The 16,547-nt window shown below is 35.1% G+C and overlaps 1 protein-coding gene and 1 long non-coding RNA gene across 3 annotated transcripts in view; one reads left to right on the top strand and one right to left on the bottom strand.

Annotated features, from left to right (window-relative positions):
• FAM118B (family with sequence similarity 118 member B) overlaps positions 1-16,547 on the top strand; it is a 100,453-nt gene that overhangs the window by 1,056 nt on the left and 82,850 nt on the right. The window contains exon 1 of one of the 2 annotated variants that reach the window (XM_051986711.1): positions 48-160. The exons of the other annotated variant lie outside the window; for it this stretch is intronic. The gene's annotated coding sequence lies outside the window, so the exon portion shown is untranslated. Of the gene's footprint in view, positions 1-47; positions 161-16,547 lie in introns of those variants that run through there. 2 annotated transcript variants of the gene reach the window in all.
• LOC127554827 (uncharacterized) overlaps positions 1-16,547 on the bottom strand; it is a 65,339-nt gene that overhangs the window by 27,318 nt on the left and 21,474 nt on the right. The gene's annotated exons all lie outside the window — the stretch shown is intronic.

Genomic DNA, 16,547 nt, shown 5'->3' with positions numbered 1-16,547 from the left:
TCACGTGGAAAAGAGTGAGGGTGGGGGTTGGGGGTGGAGCTGATCGAGTGGCCGGTCTGTCACGTGGGGCCGCCCGGCGCTTAGTGCGGCTGCGCGGGCCGGTAGCAGCAGCTGGAGAACGGTGGCGGCGGTAGACTGACTGGCGGACTGAGGCGACTGGGTGAGTAGGTTTTGGGACTGGCACGGGAAGTGCGCCGGGAGCCGCCTCAGGCATCGCTCGCGGTCCCCGGCCCCGGGGTCCACATCCTCTGAGACTGCTTCCTAGCCATTACTCGTCGAGGGACTGTCCCACCTAAAAACATCTCCCCACCCCCGCTCCCTCCCTGGCGACCCTTACCAACGTTCCTCAGGGACCCCTTCTCCGGCGAGGGCGTCAGCCCATGGACTCAAGGGGAACTGAAACTGAAACCTCTCGGCATCGAGCCTCCCACTCCCACCCCAGACGCTCTGGGATGCTCCCCAACTCCCCGTCTCTTTGTCTGTAACTGGGACTACCGGGGGATGTCCTTTAGCATACCTGAGGGCCCCTCTTCGGTCATGTCCAGGTTCCAGCTCTGCCTCCCTTCCTATATTCTCTCCTAGGACCTCAATACCTGGATTTTTTCTCCTTCTCCACCCCACAGTCAGAAAGGGAAAACATATCAACTGGTTTTCTGCTCTGTATTAAGTTGTTAACTTTACCTCCAAATTCTCAGCCCCCTCACATGAAATTATAGTACTCTTCATAGTCGCACAAAGGTACAGTTCGCCTAAATAAAAATAATTCCCAGCCGTACCTTTAGACAGGCGTGGATCACAGGATGGATTGGCTAGTTCAACTCCTCCCTTCCCTCCCCTTCCTTCCCCCCATTTTCAGGTAGTTAAGCTGAGACCCTGAAAAGGTGAGTAACTGGTTATAGATGTAGGTCTGGGATACAGCCCAGGTACTCTGACTCCAGTCTGGTTCTTTTTCCATGACACCACCTTGCTGTTGAGATATTTTGTTTTTCTATTACAAGGATCATAAAATATAGTGGGGGAAAAAATGTTATCAGCTCCTAGCTTTTACAACAAATATTGTCAAAATCAATTCAGTTTGTTCCATTTCCTTTTGGAAAAAGGCAGATTGAAAAGTTTAGGAAGCTAAAGAGTTTTTTTTTTTTTTTTTCTTTTCTTTTCTTGTTTCTTGCCTTCAATAAGGAAGGCTTAATTCCCCTGGGAGATGTCCATACATGTTGACAGAAACTGAGTAGGTAGGTTGGAAGCCATGGCTAAGCCCCCCTGAAACCTTCATTAGGAAGAGTAAAAGGAACAGTATTTACCACAGTGCCTAGCACAGAAAAGGGACTTACTAAATATTTATTGGTTGATTGATATTAGATTTTTTTCATGTGTTGTTTAGTTTTGCTGAACATTTTTTTCTTTAAAAAATATTTACAAGAGATGAATGGAGAGGAGGACTACAGTGAGAAAGACATATTATGTAAAAACAAAAGATAACAAAATTTTAATTAAAAAAAACAACAGTAAAAGGTACCTCCTCATTAATGGAGAAACAACTTGGTGTAATAGAAATAAAGTACTGATCTCTAATCAAGACTTAGATTAGTCTTCATCCAGTTACTTAGCATAGTTATTGTGTACTAGTTATGTAATCTCTCTAAACCTCAGTTTCCTTATTTGTAAAATGGGATAATAAGACAGATGAAGTGATTAGAGAATCCAGCAGACCTTGTAGTCAAAAGACCTGGGTTCAAATCCTTCCTTTGACACACCTTGGCTTTGTGACCCTGGGCCAGCCATTTTAATCCTTCACTGTTATATGCACCTCTTAAGTCAAGTTGCAAAACACTTGCTGATCTGCTTTGGTAGTGAGAATTTCCTCACCAGTCATTCCCCATACCAATGACATCACAGTTCCAGTGCAAATAAAAATAAAAATTATTTCCTTTACCTGCCTTGTAGGATTTAAAGAACATTGTTAAACAATAAAGTGCTTGATAAATGGAACTATTTCTGAGGCTTCTAGATTGAAGGAAAAAAAAATAGGAGTTAATACTTTGACAAAAGTTGAAAACAGGAACTTCTTTGGGAAGGAAAAATGAAAATTTGGGACATAGAATCATATAATTTAGAATTGAAAGGAACCTTATAGATCAGCCATTCCAACTCTTTGATTTTACACTTGAAGAAAATGAGGCCTGGAGATACTAAGTAATTTTTCTAAGACCACTAAGATAATTATAGAGCTGGAATTACAATTTCCTGACTCTGGTTAAATATGTCATTGGGTTGAGATTAAGTGAGGAGCTTTCAAGTGTAAATATCGTTGGATTTATGGAGCTAGAACGCAGATGATTGTTTCATATTAAAGATGGAGATTTGGGAATAACTAGCCTGGAATCGACAGATAAAATAATAAGAATGGATGAGTTCTGTTAGATAAGAGGTCAGAGCACCAAGGATAGATCCTGAATTTAAACGGATCATTGGAAGAGGAATTGGGGAAGAAAAGCTAGTATCTTTTTTTTTTTTTTTTTTTTTTTGCCTTAAAAGTAATGTGATATATTACCTTGATGTATTAAGAACAAGTAGGCTTTTGCCCATGTATGACCTCTTGGAAGAGTTAGAGAAAGGGGGAGATGAAAGTATATTACAGGAGGACATGGTAAGTAGTAAAGAACAATGAGGAAAAATGTAGAATGCCAGAAATAGATAGGTCTTGATCCAGTCAAAGAAATAAAATTTAAATACTGTCTTTCTCTTCTTTCCTGTCATTAACTCATTTATCCAACCCTTTCTAATAGGCCAAATAAATACTATATATCAAAATGTTTCAGGTGGCAAGAGATGATAGATTTAAAACTAAAAAGTCCTCCTCCCCCTTATTTTATAAATGAGGAAATCAGAATTTAGAATGACTTGTTCCTGATCACATAGAAAGTAATAAAAAGAAGAACTTAAATTCATATCCAAGTCCCAATATTCAAAAGATGTTGTTCTTTTTAGTATACCCCCATTATCCTTAGGAATGTTTACTTTTAAAAAAAGTTCTGACATCTTAGATTTCTTTAGTACATCTTGACTGGGTGGAAATAGTAGTAAATAATGGAAAGAAGAAAAGGCATAGATATAATCTATGTGTTTTCTATAAGGTAGTAGTTGTTAATATACACAGATAGTTTGACTTTTGGGGAAAGGAAAAAAAAGAAAAGAAATGGGGAGAGACAAAGACCAGTTTCCTCCCCTCCAGTGTTCCAACAAATTCTGAAATTGTGAAAAAGTTGGGAAATGTGGTTAACTGAGAAATTATTCCATTTACTGACATTGTCCAGTCTTGGATTCCAGAATAGCAATGTATGATCTTTTATTTGAGAAAGAAAAAAACTCAGTTGCCTGTAATTTGCTTTCTGGGCAGTGGTGGAAGTGGGAGTTAATAAGTTTTGGACCTATAGCAGCATCAGCAATTGGAGCTTTGGAATTGAAATTTATAATATTAGATTGGTATTTTAAAATTATTTTCATTGTGAAGTGATGGTATTCCTTATTAAGTCCCTTTTTATCTTAATTCATCTCTGTCCCAAACATGGAATGTCACTCTGGCAGATACTGGCCTTTTTATGTCTGAAATATAAAAGTTCAGTTCATATTTCATTTCTTTTTTTTTTTAAATAACTTTTTATTGATAGAATACATGCCAGGGTAATTTTTTACAGCATTATCCCTTGCATTCACTTCTGTTCCGATTTTTCCCCTCCCTCCCTCCACCCCTTCCCCCAGATGGCAAGCAGTCCTTTACATGTTGAATGGGTTACAGTATATCCTAGATACAATATATGTGTGCAGAACCGAACAGTTTTCTTGTTGCACAGGGAGAATTGAATTCAGAAGGTATAAATAACCTGGGAAGAAAAATAAAAATGCAAGCAGTTTATATTCATTTCCCAGTGTTCTTTCTCTGGGTGTAGCTGCTTCTGTCCATCTTTGATCAATTAAAGCTCTCTTTATCGAAGAGATCCACTTCCATCAGAATACATCCTCAAACAGTATTGTTGTTGAGGTATATAATGATCTCCTGGTTCTGCTCATTTCACTTAGCATCAGTTCATGTAAGTCTCGCCAGTCCTCTCTGTATTCATCCTGCTGGTCATTCCTTACAGAACAATAATATTCCATAACATTAATATACCACAATTTACTCAACCATTCTCCAATTGATGGACATCCTTTCATTTTCCAGCTTCTAGCCACTACAAACAGGGCTGCCACAAACATTTTAGCACATACAGATCCCTTTCCTTTCTTTAGTATCTCTTTGGGGTATAAGCCCAGTAGAAACACTGCTGGATCAAAGGGTATGCACAGTTTAATAACTTTTTGAGCATAGTTCCAAATTGCTCTCCAGAATGGCTGGATGTGCATATTTCATTTCTAAGTGTCAGAGAATTTGTGCTTAAGCTTCAGGCTGAGGTGCCCCAGAAGAAACAAGACTCAATTCATAATGGAGTAATAATTCTTAGGTCCTTTTGATTTTAAATTTTGCAATTTAAAGTGCCTTACTAGTAAATTTGTTAGCAGCATATTAGTTCTGCCCCTTTACTTGAAGACAAATGGTTTGGGGTATGTACCTGAGTTCAATAGTAAAGAATTTATATAATGGGGCAGCTAGTTGGTGTGGTGAATAAAGTACCAGCCCTGAAGTCAGGAGGACCTGAGTTCAAATTTGGCCTCAGACACTGCCTAGCTGTGGCCCTAGGCAAATCACTTAATCCCAATTGCCTCAGCAATAATAATAATAATATTCATACCAAAAAATTGATAGGGTCTTTTTTTTACTTATGTCTGGGCTTTCTCTTTTAAACATTGTTGTCATTTTTCTTTTCCTCGATTATTTGCCTTTTGAACTGTTGGACTTTATTATTTTCTATCTTTTTTGCCTAATTAATACATAAAAAAGTCTACTAACTTTTTTAAGTACTTTTTTTCCTAATCTGCTTTCTCCACATAAAACCAATAATCTGCTAAGTCATTAGTAAAACCAAAATCTCATAATAATGGCATATTAGTACCATAAGTGGTATATATAGTACAGTACTTTTGTAGCGTGGCTTATTACACAGATATGGACAAATGTTTAATATGACTTTCTGAATATAACTACAAAAATAAAAGCTTAATAGTTTATAACAATATTTCTCAGTTCTTGCCAGAATGAAGTGGTCTCCTTAGTGTGTCACAAACATCTGGTCTAATCCAACAAACATTTATTAAATTCCTATTTTGTGCAAGATAATACATGTTTTGGTTATCTGGGTAGTGGTTAGAATAAAACTGTCCTGAAGGGACTATACCTGGCTCAGAAGAGGGAAATAGGAATTGTTAGGGGATAGTAGAGTAGGTAGATTTAGTTATATGGGAAACAAGCCCCACATTTGGTCATCATTGGCAAAACCAGGATGTCACCTATTTTCCCATCTTTGTGGGGTGAAGTTGTGGCTCCTGCTTTGGGAGCCACTTTTCTAAGAGAGGGAGGTAAAGAAAGACTATATTCTCTACATAGGGAACTGCCTTACAAAGATATGGAGATCTGTAGAGAAAATGTGTCAAGTTCAGGAAACAGCAGCAAATAGGACAGTTTGGCTGGAAGTGGCATATATGAGAGAGCAGTGTTCCACAAGCCTGAAAAGGTAAGTTTGAGTTAAGACTAAAGTATTTTAAATGCTAACCTGAAGAGTTTGTATTTTATCCTGGAAACAGTAAGAAGCCTCTGAAGATTTTTGAGCTGAGGAGAGACTTTTAGTCAGACTTGTGTTTTGGAAAGATTATTTTGGCATTTTGTGAAGGATGGATTTGAGAATGGAGAGACTGGAAACTGGAAAGTCCAGTTAGAAAATTGTTGTGTATTAGTCCATGTAGGAACTGATGAGGATTGATTTTAAAGCATTGATGCTTATGTCAATATGTGTTGAAGATCCAAGCAAAGATTTCTGTACCCTCTTAACTTGTGCTCATTCCAAATATAAAAGACCTTCAATATTCCTTGAAACAGCAGCTATAGTATTTCTCTCTATTTAACTAAAGCAGCTTCAAGGGACTTTTTTTTTTTTTTTTTTACATTTAATTCTTTTCCTCTTTCCTTAGCACACTTACTAACTCATTAGAGAATCCTAGATGATTAGCTAGTTACATAGGATCTAGAGTTCTAGGAAAAGAGTAGTATGATTGTAAACTCTTAAAATACTCCCCCCCCCCCCCCAAAATAGCACAACTATCTCTGAAACAAATCACATCCTGGCAAAGCTTGAAAACTTCCATCTATATATGTAATATTTGTTTAAATATAGCCTGAGTAGTTTTCAAATTACAATTTGAAACACTGATACCATGGGAAAATCAGTGCATCCGATTAGGGGAATCCCAGCTCTGATGTTTGCTACCTCTTTGACTTAGGGGCATATCATTAACCTTTTTAGACCTCAGTTTCCTCCTCTGTAAAATGAGAGGTTAGAATAGATGGCTTCTGAGGTCCCTTCAAGTTTTGCCTTGTCATTCTGTGATCTGTATATTTTTAGTTACAATTATGAGAGGAGGCATATGAGATTCAGGGCAGCTGTGAATGTAGAAGCATCCTCTAGCAGATCTGCAACTTCAGTCTTAGAGGGAGAGGGCAGAAGCAGGAAAGGTGAAAAGGGGTGGCTAAGTGGGTCTGGAATTAAGTGACTTGTCCCAAGTCATACAGTTAGTTAAGAAAAAAGTCAGAACCTGGGGCTCAAACCGAGATCATCTTCCTCCCCCACCCCACCCTAAGGCTACCCATCCTTCTGTCTGTTACTTTACCCTGCCATTCACTTTTCATTTAAAATAATATTAAATAGCTTCTTACTCTAAAATATTTTTTACTTTTATTTGCTTATGTAATCTTAAGCTTTTTTGCTAATGTTTTAATTTGTGGATTATTTAAACTCAACATCCCCTTTCTTTTTCCTCCTTAATCTTCAAGAGCAGAAATTCCTAACTTGGGGTCCTTGGACTTTAAAAAATGTTTTGATAATTGTGTTTTTAATACAGTTGGTTTCTGTAATGTCCAGGCTAGCTTTCTGGAGGTACTTCCGGACAAGTCTTAGTCTCAGCTGGATAGAGACCACGAGAATGGTCGAGAATAGAGTCTAGATTATTCTGGGCCAATCTTGATCTTAATGCAGGAGGCATGAGAGCCACCACGAGGCTGGTCAAAGATAGAATGTCTATCTTCCAGTCCTTCTTAGCCCTTATATTATATACCTTATTGTAATTACATCATTACAGCATACTGATTATGTGGGAACTTAGAGAACCATCACATCACCATACTAAGTACTAAGTAGATATGTGAACTAGAAAACCATTGTCTCATCAATTCCACTTAGTTAACACCTTGTTTCAAGTATCCTTCTCCAGAGTTCTGGCTCTCTAAAAGTTTCCTTTGCTAACATTCTAGGTGTAATTGATAAATTGATGGCTGAGGAGTCAGAAAGACAGGAGTTCAAATCCTGCTTCAGACAATTACTAACTGTGTGACCAAATGAGATAATATACTTAAAATGTAAAAGCATTATGTAAACTATAGTTTTTTGAAGCACCTAGGAACAATGGATAGAGTATTGTAGCTGGAGTCAAGACCTGATTTCAAATTCTGTTTCAAATATGTACTAGTTGGGTGATCCTGGGCAAATCATTTAACGTCTCTCAGTCTCAAATTCTTCATCTGTAAAATGGGAAGTAAGAGCAGCACCTGCCTCACTGAGTTGTTGTGAAGATAACAGATGTAAAATGCTTTGTGAATGCTTTTTGCTCTTTATTTCATGTATTTCAAAACCTTATTCTGAGAAAAGTCATAGGCTTTATCACACTGCCAGAAGGGTTCCTGGCCCGAAGAAGCTTAAGAATATCTTCTTTACACAATGGTTCTGAATTTTTTCTCCTAAGTAGTTAGGGAGACATCATTGAATCTAAGAGTTGGACTCAAAAATTTCTGAGTACTGGGGATAACCCAAGGGAGTAAGTATATCAGGATATTATCTGTGCCAGTTCTATGATTGTATAATAAAGAGACATTCTGGCTGGGTTGTTGTCAAGATGAAGCACCTTTACAGTAACAGCGTACCTCATCTAGACACTATGTAACAAAATAAAAAGGGTTGGAAAACACTGAGCTTAACCCTATGTCATCATTGTGACCGGATTTTTCTGTGTGGTATTTTTAATTCTTTTACTTTTCTTTAGTTTTTGAGTAAGAAGTAGGTCACTTTTAATTCATTAGACTTAAAAATGTAGATATTTCTATTCTTTTATCTCCCTTTGTCTCACTTTTCTTATGCCTATTTTGTGTCCTTATCTCATCATCTAGTTATTCCATTGCCTTTGCTCTCTGGTCTACCTTTTTCCTACTGTAGGACATAGTTATCAGTTAAACTATAATTTCTTTTCTGCCCTCTTAAATCTTTGTCATGTTTTTCCACTACCCATGCCTTGCCAAACTCCATTGGAGCACTTTTACCATATACTTTTCCTACTTCTATTCAAGTGCTGCTGAATACCCCTGAAGGAAATCACAACTGGGCTGGCAATAATGATGACAAAAGAAGGAAATTAAAGGCATACAGATAGATAAAAGCTGAGGCAAAACTTTGTTTACTGATGACATAATGATCTACTTAGTAAATCCTAGGGAATCAGGAAACTGATTGACATAATAGCTTCAGCAGAAATTCAGACTATAAAGTAAACCCACAGAAACAACAGCATTTTTGCATAATAATTAGTCCTTGAATCAAAAATAGAAGTGGAAGTCTCATTCAGAATAACTACAAAATGCATAATATATTTGAGACTTTATTTAAGCTCACTTAGAGTGTGAGAGTGTGTGTGTGTGTGTGTGTGTGTGTGTGTGTGTGTGTGTGTGTATGGTTACAAAATGCCATCTAAATTTTAAAAATAACTTAAATAGCCAGAATAGTCAGTGCTCATACCTAGGTTGTCTCAATATAATTAAAATGACAATTCCACCAAAATTAACTTATAGATTTAATTTTATACTAATTAAAAAATCAGGTTGTCTAATTCAGACTGCCCCTTTCTGTTGCATGGCAGGGCTCTTATTCTCTCCTAATTGGTTTTATCCCATCCCACACAGCAGCTGTTCCAATCTTTCTTTTCTTTAAAACTCCCATACCACCTCCTCCCTCTTTGGAGAAAACCTTGACTCCTAATTTACTGAAAAAATATGGGTTATCTCTTATGAGCTCTTTTTTCTCCCCTGTTCCCTAATTTACTCTTACCTTGATTCCTCTACATGGTGCTAAAGTCTCTGATGAAAAAGTAGTTCTTGTTGCCAAGACGAAGCTTTCTACTTCTGCCTTTCCCTTCCAACAGCCCATTCAAACAGCCTCTCATTTCTCTTTTCTATTCACTGACTCCTTCCCTGCTTCCTACAAACACACTCAGGAGTCCCAAGTCATGACCCCTACTAAAAAATAATTTCACTTAAATGAGAATGAATAATCAAATTGTGACATGTGAACATAACAATATTATTGTGCCATGAGAAACTATGGATAGGAGGAGTTCAGAGAATGTGAGAGTACTTATGTAAGGTAAACAGAACTAAAAAACATGATATATACTGTGACTACAACAGCAATGTAAATGGAAAGAACAATGTGATGGTATTGATTGAAATAACACTGGTAATTGTTAAAGACCAAACTTGGCCATGGAGAAAAGATGAGAAAATGCACTATATCTTGTCATTAGCAAGATAGATTGCATGTGTGGAGTTCTACAATATGCTGCTAAACACAGTCCACATATAGCTTGGTTTTGTTCAGCTGTATTGTTGTTTTTGTTTTTTTTGTTTTTGTTTTAAGACATACTTCCAGGCTAGCTAGGGAAGGGGAAAAGAAATGTGTTGGAAGATGCTGCAACATCAATAGACAAGCAATAACATTATTATGAAGGAGAAAATTTCACATGACCCTTATATCCTGTTAAGCTGTTCATGTTACATCTTCTTTTTCACTGCCAGTGCCTGGAAAAAGCTCTCTACATTTTATAAGTTGCTTCTTCTAGGAGGCAGGTAAATGGTATAGTGGATAAAATCCTGGATCTGGAATCAGTAAGACCCAATCCAATTCTTCCTCAAGTACTATATAATGTGTTATTAACTGTATATTGCATTATGACATAGGCAGTTTTTATCTAATTGATTTTTCCTATATAAATAATTATAATAGACTCTTGATTATAGTTCTTATATTCTTAGACACTATAGTATCCCAAGATTTGATGTAAACAAATTTACAGACAGAAACAGTCAGAGGATCTTCTGATCTTACCATTTAAGGAATATTCTTCCTTTTGAATTCACTGTAAGATATCTATAAAAGTGTCAAACGCCTTTAGGAAGTATATATTTTTTTGATTTTTGACTTTTTTTTTATTATGCTTTGTTGAGGAGCCAGAGAATCAAGAGACAAGCTTCTCTTGTTTCATCTATCAAGTAATCTTTTATAATCTTGATTTAAACTTGCGAAACACCTTGAACAGAAAATCTTTAAGGCTGTATCTTGCTCTGCCAAATCAAATATTTTTTTAATAGCCAGTAAAAAAAAATAAGCATAATGCAATTTTTATATTCTTTGTGCTTCTTAAATATACAGTATAAAGATAAAATCTACTGTAAAATTTCATTTGCAAAACCCTTTCTATTCCCTTGTCATATTTTATCAGGGTTGCCCTCTATATGTCAGTTATTCTTGTGAATAATTGGCAGCTAGATAGAGTAGTGGAGAAAGAACTGTATCTGGAATCAGAAAGACCTGTGTTCAGATCCTGAGCTTGAGATACTGATGCCCTGAGGCAGTCCCTTAACAACTGTCTGCCTCAATTTTCCTCATCTATAGAATAATAATAACATCTATCTTCTGGGGCTTTTGTGAAGATAAAATGAGATAATTTCTATAAAGTGCTTTGCACGGTGCCTGGTCCATGTTAAATATGATATAAATGTTAACTGTTATCATCTCCATCATTATCATGAAGATTTCATATAAAAGAAAAACGCATAGGGATCTGTAATTTATTGACATTCCTGATTAACTTTTTTTTTTTTAAAGCAATGTGAATTGAGTGTTTTTCCCCCTAGTGGTTTCATATCTTTTTTTCTTTTTCAGTTATCTCAGTTATCTGAGAATCACTCCCTCAATCTCTTTAAAGTTGTTACCTCCTACACAGACTGTATATTGTAGTCTAGGCCATCTTCTATTCTAATCCTTTTCCCTTTATTGGTGTGTCTATTTCTTCATGAAACATACCGCTGTCATTGATGAATAAAAATTTGTAGAAATTTGATAAATCTTTTCCATTTGTGTGTGTGTGTGTGTGTGTGTGTGTGTGTGTGTGTGTGTGTGTGTAGTGTGTGTGTTTTGTCCTTAAATACCCTCTGGATTATATAGCTAACTTGTTTTTACCTCTATTACTTTTTGATATTTTATAAGAGGGTGCTGTTCACTTTCCTTCATCCTGAAAAAGATTTTGCAAATATGTTTTTAGTTTAAACTATTGTTAATTTAGTTAAAACTTCTTTAAGAAATGGTAAAAAGTTTAGTTCATTTTTTTTCCTTTATCCATTTTATATTTTTTTGCATCAATAGTTTGTTTTTAAAAGTCAGAATATATTTTCATTGCTTGTGCTTCTCATTTTTATTCTAATTTGATACTGATGTTTATTATTCTAATAAGCTGATTATCTGTTAACAGCTGATCAGTAATCAGTATTCACATCAATAATCAGTTTCCTGTCTTAAGATAGTCTTCTTTATTTTTTTGTGATACCATTTGGTATCCCAAATGGTGTCATCCCAAGTCTTGAAGAAAGTATTAATGATATATAGATTTTTGTCTCTTTTATATTTTTATATGGCTTTGACCTCTTCTGTCTTTTAATATTTAACTGTTCTGGTACATATTTTCCAACTTTTTTTTGCTCCTCTCCCCTATGCTTAATATTTGTATTGAAGTCAAGTATTAAAATATATGTTAGGAAATTTAAAAGTTTTTGTACAGAAAAAAATGCACCAACATAAATTAAAAAGTGATTGATTGGGATGGGAGGGGATTTGTGGAATTTTTCATTAACTCCCTGATAAAGGTCTGGTATCCAATATGTATAGAGAACTAACACAAATATAAACGTTTTAAGAGCTGTTTCCCAGGAATTAAGTGCTCAAAGTTTTTGAATAGAAAAATTCTCAGAATTGTGAACTACTAGTAGTTACATGAAATACAGCTCCTAAATCACTGATAATAAAAAACGTCAGGCCTCAGAGTTATTTTGGCTGACTTCACATCTAGCAAATTGGCACAGATGACAAGAGGTGGAAACAATATCTTTAAGGGATACATTATTGGTAGAACTGTGAATTGCTCTAATCACCACTGGAAGGGATTTGGAATCATGCTAAAGATATGATTAAAGTGTCCATATACTTTGACCCAGATATGCCACTGCTTGGAATATACCTCCAAGGAGGCCAGAAGTAACAATAAAAGACCCACATACACCAGAATATTCAGGGCAGTATTTTTTTGTGATGGCAAAAAATTAGTAAAAGAAAGTATCCATTATTGGAGAACAGCTAAATAAATTACGTTATTGGATTCTATTGTGCTGTAAGAAATGACAAAGAATTTAGAAAACTTATATAAGTATGTAGACTTGGAAAAAATGCATAATCTTACTACAACAATGTAAGGAGAAAGAACAACCACCAAAACAAACCCTTAAACTGAATGCTAAAAATAATTATGACTAAATTGTCCCTTGAGAAAAGATTGAAAAAATGCATATCCCTCCTTTCTTCTCAAGAGTTGTTAATACTATGTGGAAAATTGCATATACTTTCAGATTCAGTTGTATTGGCTAATGTCACTGAATTCCTCTTCCCTTTCCCCACCCTTTTAAAAAATTGTTTCTTATAAGGAATAAGTCACAGAGTTTAGGAGAGGCTCTGTTTGAAAGTGAGGTGCTAAAAAAACAAGCAGTTGAAATTTAAAATTTATTTTAAAGTATATGTTATTGGATCACTTGCCATCTAGGGGAGGGGGAAGAGAGGAGAAAAAATTAGAACGCAAGGTTTTGTAAGGGTGAGTGTTGAAAATTATCTATATCTATATTTATATATATGAAATAAAAAGTTTTAATTAAAAAATTAAAAGTATATGTTAATTTAATTTGGATTATTTTACCTAGGTTTTCATGCAGCAGATGTAGGAGCATATTACTACTGTTATCTTTATATAATCATCTTTTTGTTTATACTCATGAAAATGTGTTGTTGTTTTATTTTTGATCATTGAACTGTTATATCCTGCTGGCATTGCTAATTTAATTAAAATCCCTTCTATAAAACTATTAAGAATTTCTAAAAAAAAATTATTTCCTTTCTATTTTGACTGATCCTTATGAATTGAAGAACTATTATTTAGAGTAGTAAATAATCAAGGCTTTTCTAATCAATCTTTTTATTTAGAGACAAAAATAATGTCTTATATCCTTACTATACTAAGCATACTCATTGAACAAAAACATTCCATTGATTTTTTTTTTTTTAATGGGCTAAAACTATGACTTTAGGACTCTTTTCCTTCTTCTCTGCCACTATCACTGCTAAGTCAAAAAAGGCCCATAGAGGACCAAGGAAAACTTATTTTTCTCGCTTTCTTGGATTGCCATGTTCAAAAGAATTCATTACCATATGGCCAACTTTACTGGTAATATGCTTGTATGATGATTAGCTAGATTGAGCCTCAGAAAACAGACTAAGTCTGATAGTCAAAAACTTATGTTCTTCTGACACAGTTTAGAAGGATCCAAAGTAATCTCCATACCATTATTGGAGGAAGACTTTGTGGAGAATTACAAATTATAATACTAATGATAGATATTTATAATAAGAACACTAGAAAATAATTGCAGTTTAGTCACCAGCACTGGTTTTTGAGGATGAATTTGTAGAGAAATTTTTGAAGAAACACATAAACCAAAATATTAAGAGCAATATTTTTTTCTGGTGGCAAAAAATCACCAGTAGTAAAAGAAAGTGTCCATTATTGGAAAACAGCTAAATAAATTATGGTATTGGGTTCTATTTTGATACTTAATGACTTTTTTTTTTTTTTTTTTTTTTTTTTTTTTTTTTGGCTGAGGCAATTAGGGTTAAATGACCTGCCCAGGGTCACACAACTAGGCAGTGTTAAGCGTCTGAGGCCAGATTTTTTTAAATTGTATTTTTATTTTTTCCAATTACATGTAGAAATAGTTTTCACCATTTATTTTTTATAAGATTTTGAGTTCCAAAGTTTTCTCCTTCCCATCCCCTATCTCCAAAATGGCAAAGCAATCTAATACAAGTTATATATGTGCTATCGTGTTAAACATAATTCCATATTAATTATGTTGTGAAAGAAGAAATAGAACAAAAAGGGGAAACTGAGGGGGCAGAAACCAAAATAGCAAGAAAAGTGAAAAGAATATGCTTTGATCTGCATTCAGACTTTATGTAGTTCTCTCTCTGGATTTGGATAACATTTTCCATTGTGATTTTGGAATTATCTTGAAATTGTATTGTTGAAAAGAGCCAAGTCAATCATAGTTAATCATCATACAATTGCTGTACAGTGTCCTGATTCTACTCACTTCACTTAGCATCAGTTATGTAAGTCTTTCCAGGCTTTTCTGAAATCTATCAGCACATCATTTCTAATAGCACAATAGTATTCCATTACATTCATATACCATAGTTTGTTCAGCCATTCCCCAATTGATGGGCATTCCCTCAATTTCCAATTCTTTGCCGCCACAAAAAGCTGCTATCTGAATAAGCCAATCTGAAAAGTGTGAAATGGTACCTCAGAGTTTGTCTTGATTTACATTTTTCTAATCAATAGTGATTTAGAGCATTTTTTCAAAAAATATGACTAGAAATGGCTTTAATTTCTTCATTTGAAAATTGTTTGTTCATATCCTTTCATCATTTATCAATTGGGGAATGGCATGTATTATAAATTTGAGTCAATTCCCTATACATTTTAGAAATAGGGCCTAAATTTTATCAGAAACAATGACTAAAAATTCCCCCCAACTTTCTGTTTCCCTTCTAGTCTTAGCTACATTGGATTTGTATGTGCAAAAAGTTTTTAATATAATACAATCAACATTATCCATTTTGCATTTTATAATGTGTAATGACCCCGTATTTAAAATCAGCCGGAGTCAGGAATTCATGTTAAGGGAAAAATCTTCAATATTTATTGAAGTGAAGAGGTGAATAAAGATTGCGATAGCAAATATGGGAAGCTGCGACAGGAAGCCAGCTAAGAGAGAGAGACGCAAGCCGAGCCAACCATGGCAATGGCAATCCCAAAAGTCTCTCCTCCCCTTCCTTTTCCACTCCCCTGCCTCCACCCACCAAAATCGTCATTTCCTATACCACACATCAGGACTTGCACAAAGAGTGGGTGGGGGCCATTCTTTCTCCAAGCTTATATATTAATAGAGTATGGTCCAATTACTATTTAGCCTCATGTGCTTGGGACCTCAGTGCATCAACTCAAGCCTCAGCCCATTACAATAATGTTCTCTAGTTCTTCGGCCATAAATTCCTCCCTTTTCCACAAATTTGAGAGGTAGACTATCCCTTGTTCTAATTTGTTTATAGTGTCATCCTTTATGTCTAAATCATGAACCCATTACAATCTTATTTTGGGGATAGGCTGTTTAGATGTTAGTTAATGCCTAATTTCTGCCATAATGTTTTCCAGTTTTCCCAGAAATTTTTGTCAGATAGTGAGTTCTTATGCCAGAAACTGGAATCTTTGGGTTTATCAAACACAAGATTACTATAGTCAATGACTATTGTATCTTATGAATATAACCTATTCCACTAATCCAGTACTCCATTTTTTAGCTAGTACCAAATGGTTTTAATGACCACTGCTTTATAATATAATTTTAGGTCTAGTATAGTTAGGCTACCTTCCTTTGCATTTTTTTTCCCATTGATTCCCTTGAAATTCTTGACCTTTTGTTCTTCCAGATAAATTTTGTTATTATTTTTTCTACTCTATAAAGTAATTTTTATACCCAACTGAATATGTAAAGTGGCATAGCATTGAATGAATAAACTAATTTTGATAGAATTGCCATTTTTATTATATTAGCTCACCCTACCCATGAGCAATTGGTATTCTTCCAATTGTTTAGATCTGAGCTTATTTGTGTGAAAAGCGTTTTGTAATTGTATTTATATAGTTCCTGACTCATCTTAGCAGTAGACTCCCAGATATTTTATTTACAGCTATTTTAAATGGAATTTCTCTTGCTGCTGGGCTTTGTTGGTAACATGGAAATATCAATGATTTATGTGGATTTATTTTATGTCCCCCAACTTTGCTAAAGTTGTTAATTGTTTCTAGTAGTTTTTAGATCTTTTCTCTAGGATTCTCTAAATATACCATCTATAATCTGCAAA

The sequence above is a fragment of the Antechinus flavipes genome, chromosome 3, assembly GCF_016432865.1.
Source record: "Antechinus flavipes isolate AdamAnt ecotype Samford, QLD, Australia chromosome 3, AdamAnt_v2, whole genome shotgun sequence".
In the NCBI taxonomy this organism is placed as follows: Eukaryota; Metazoa; Chordata; class Mammalia; order Dasyuromorphia; family Dasyuridae; genus Antechinus; species Antechinus flavipes.
The sequence above is the reverse complement of the archived record's forward strand: the minus strand, read 5'-3'. Positions and strand labels throughout refer to the sequence as shown.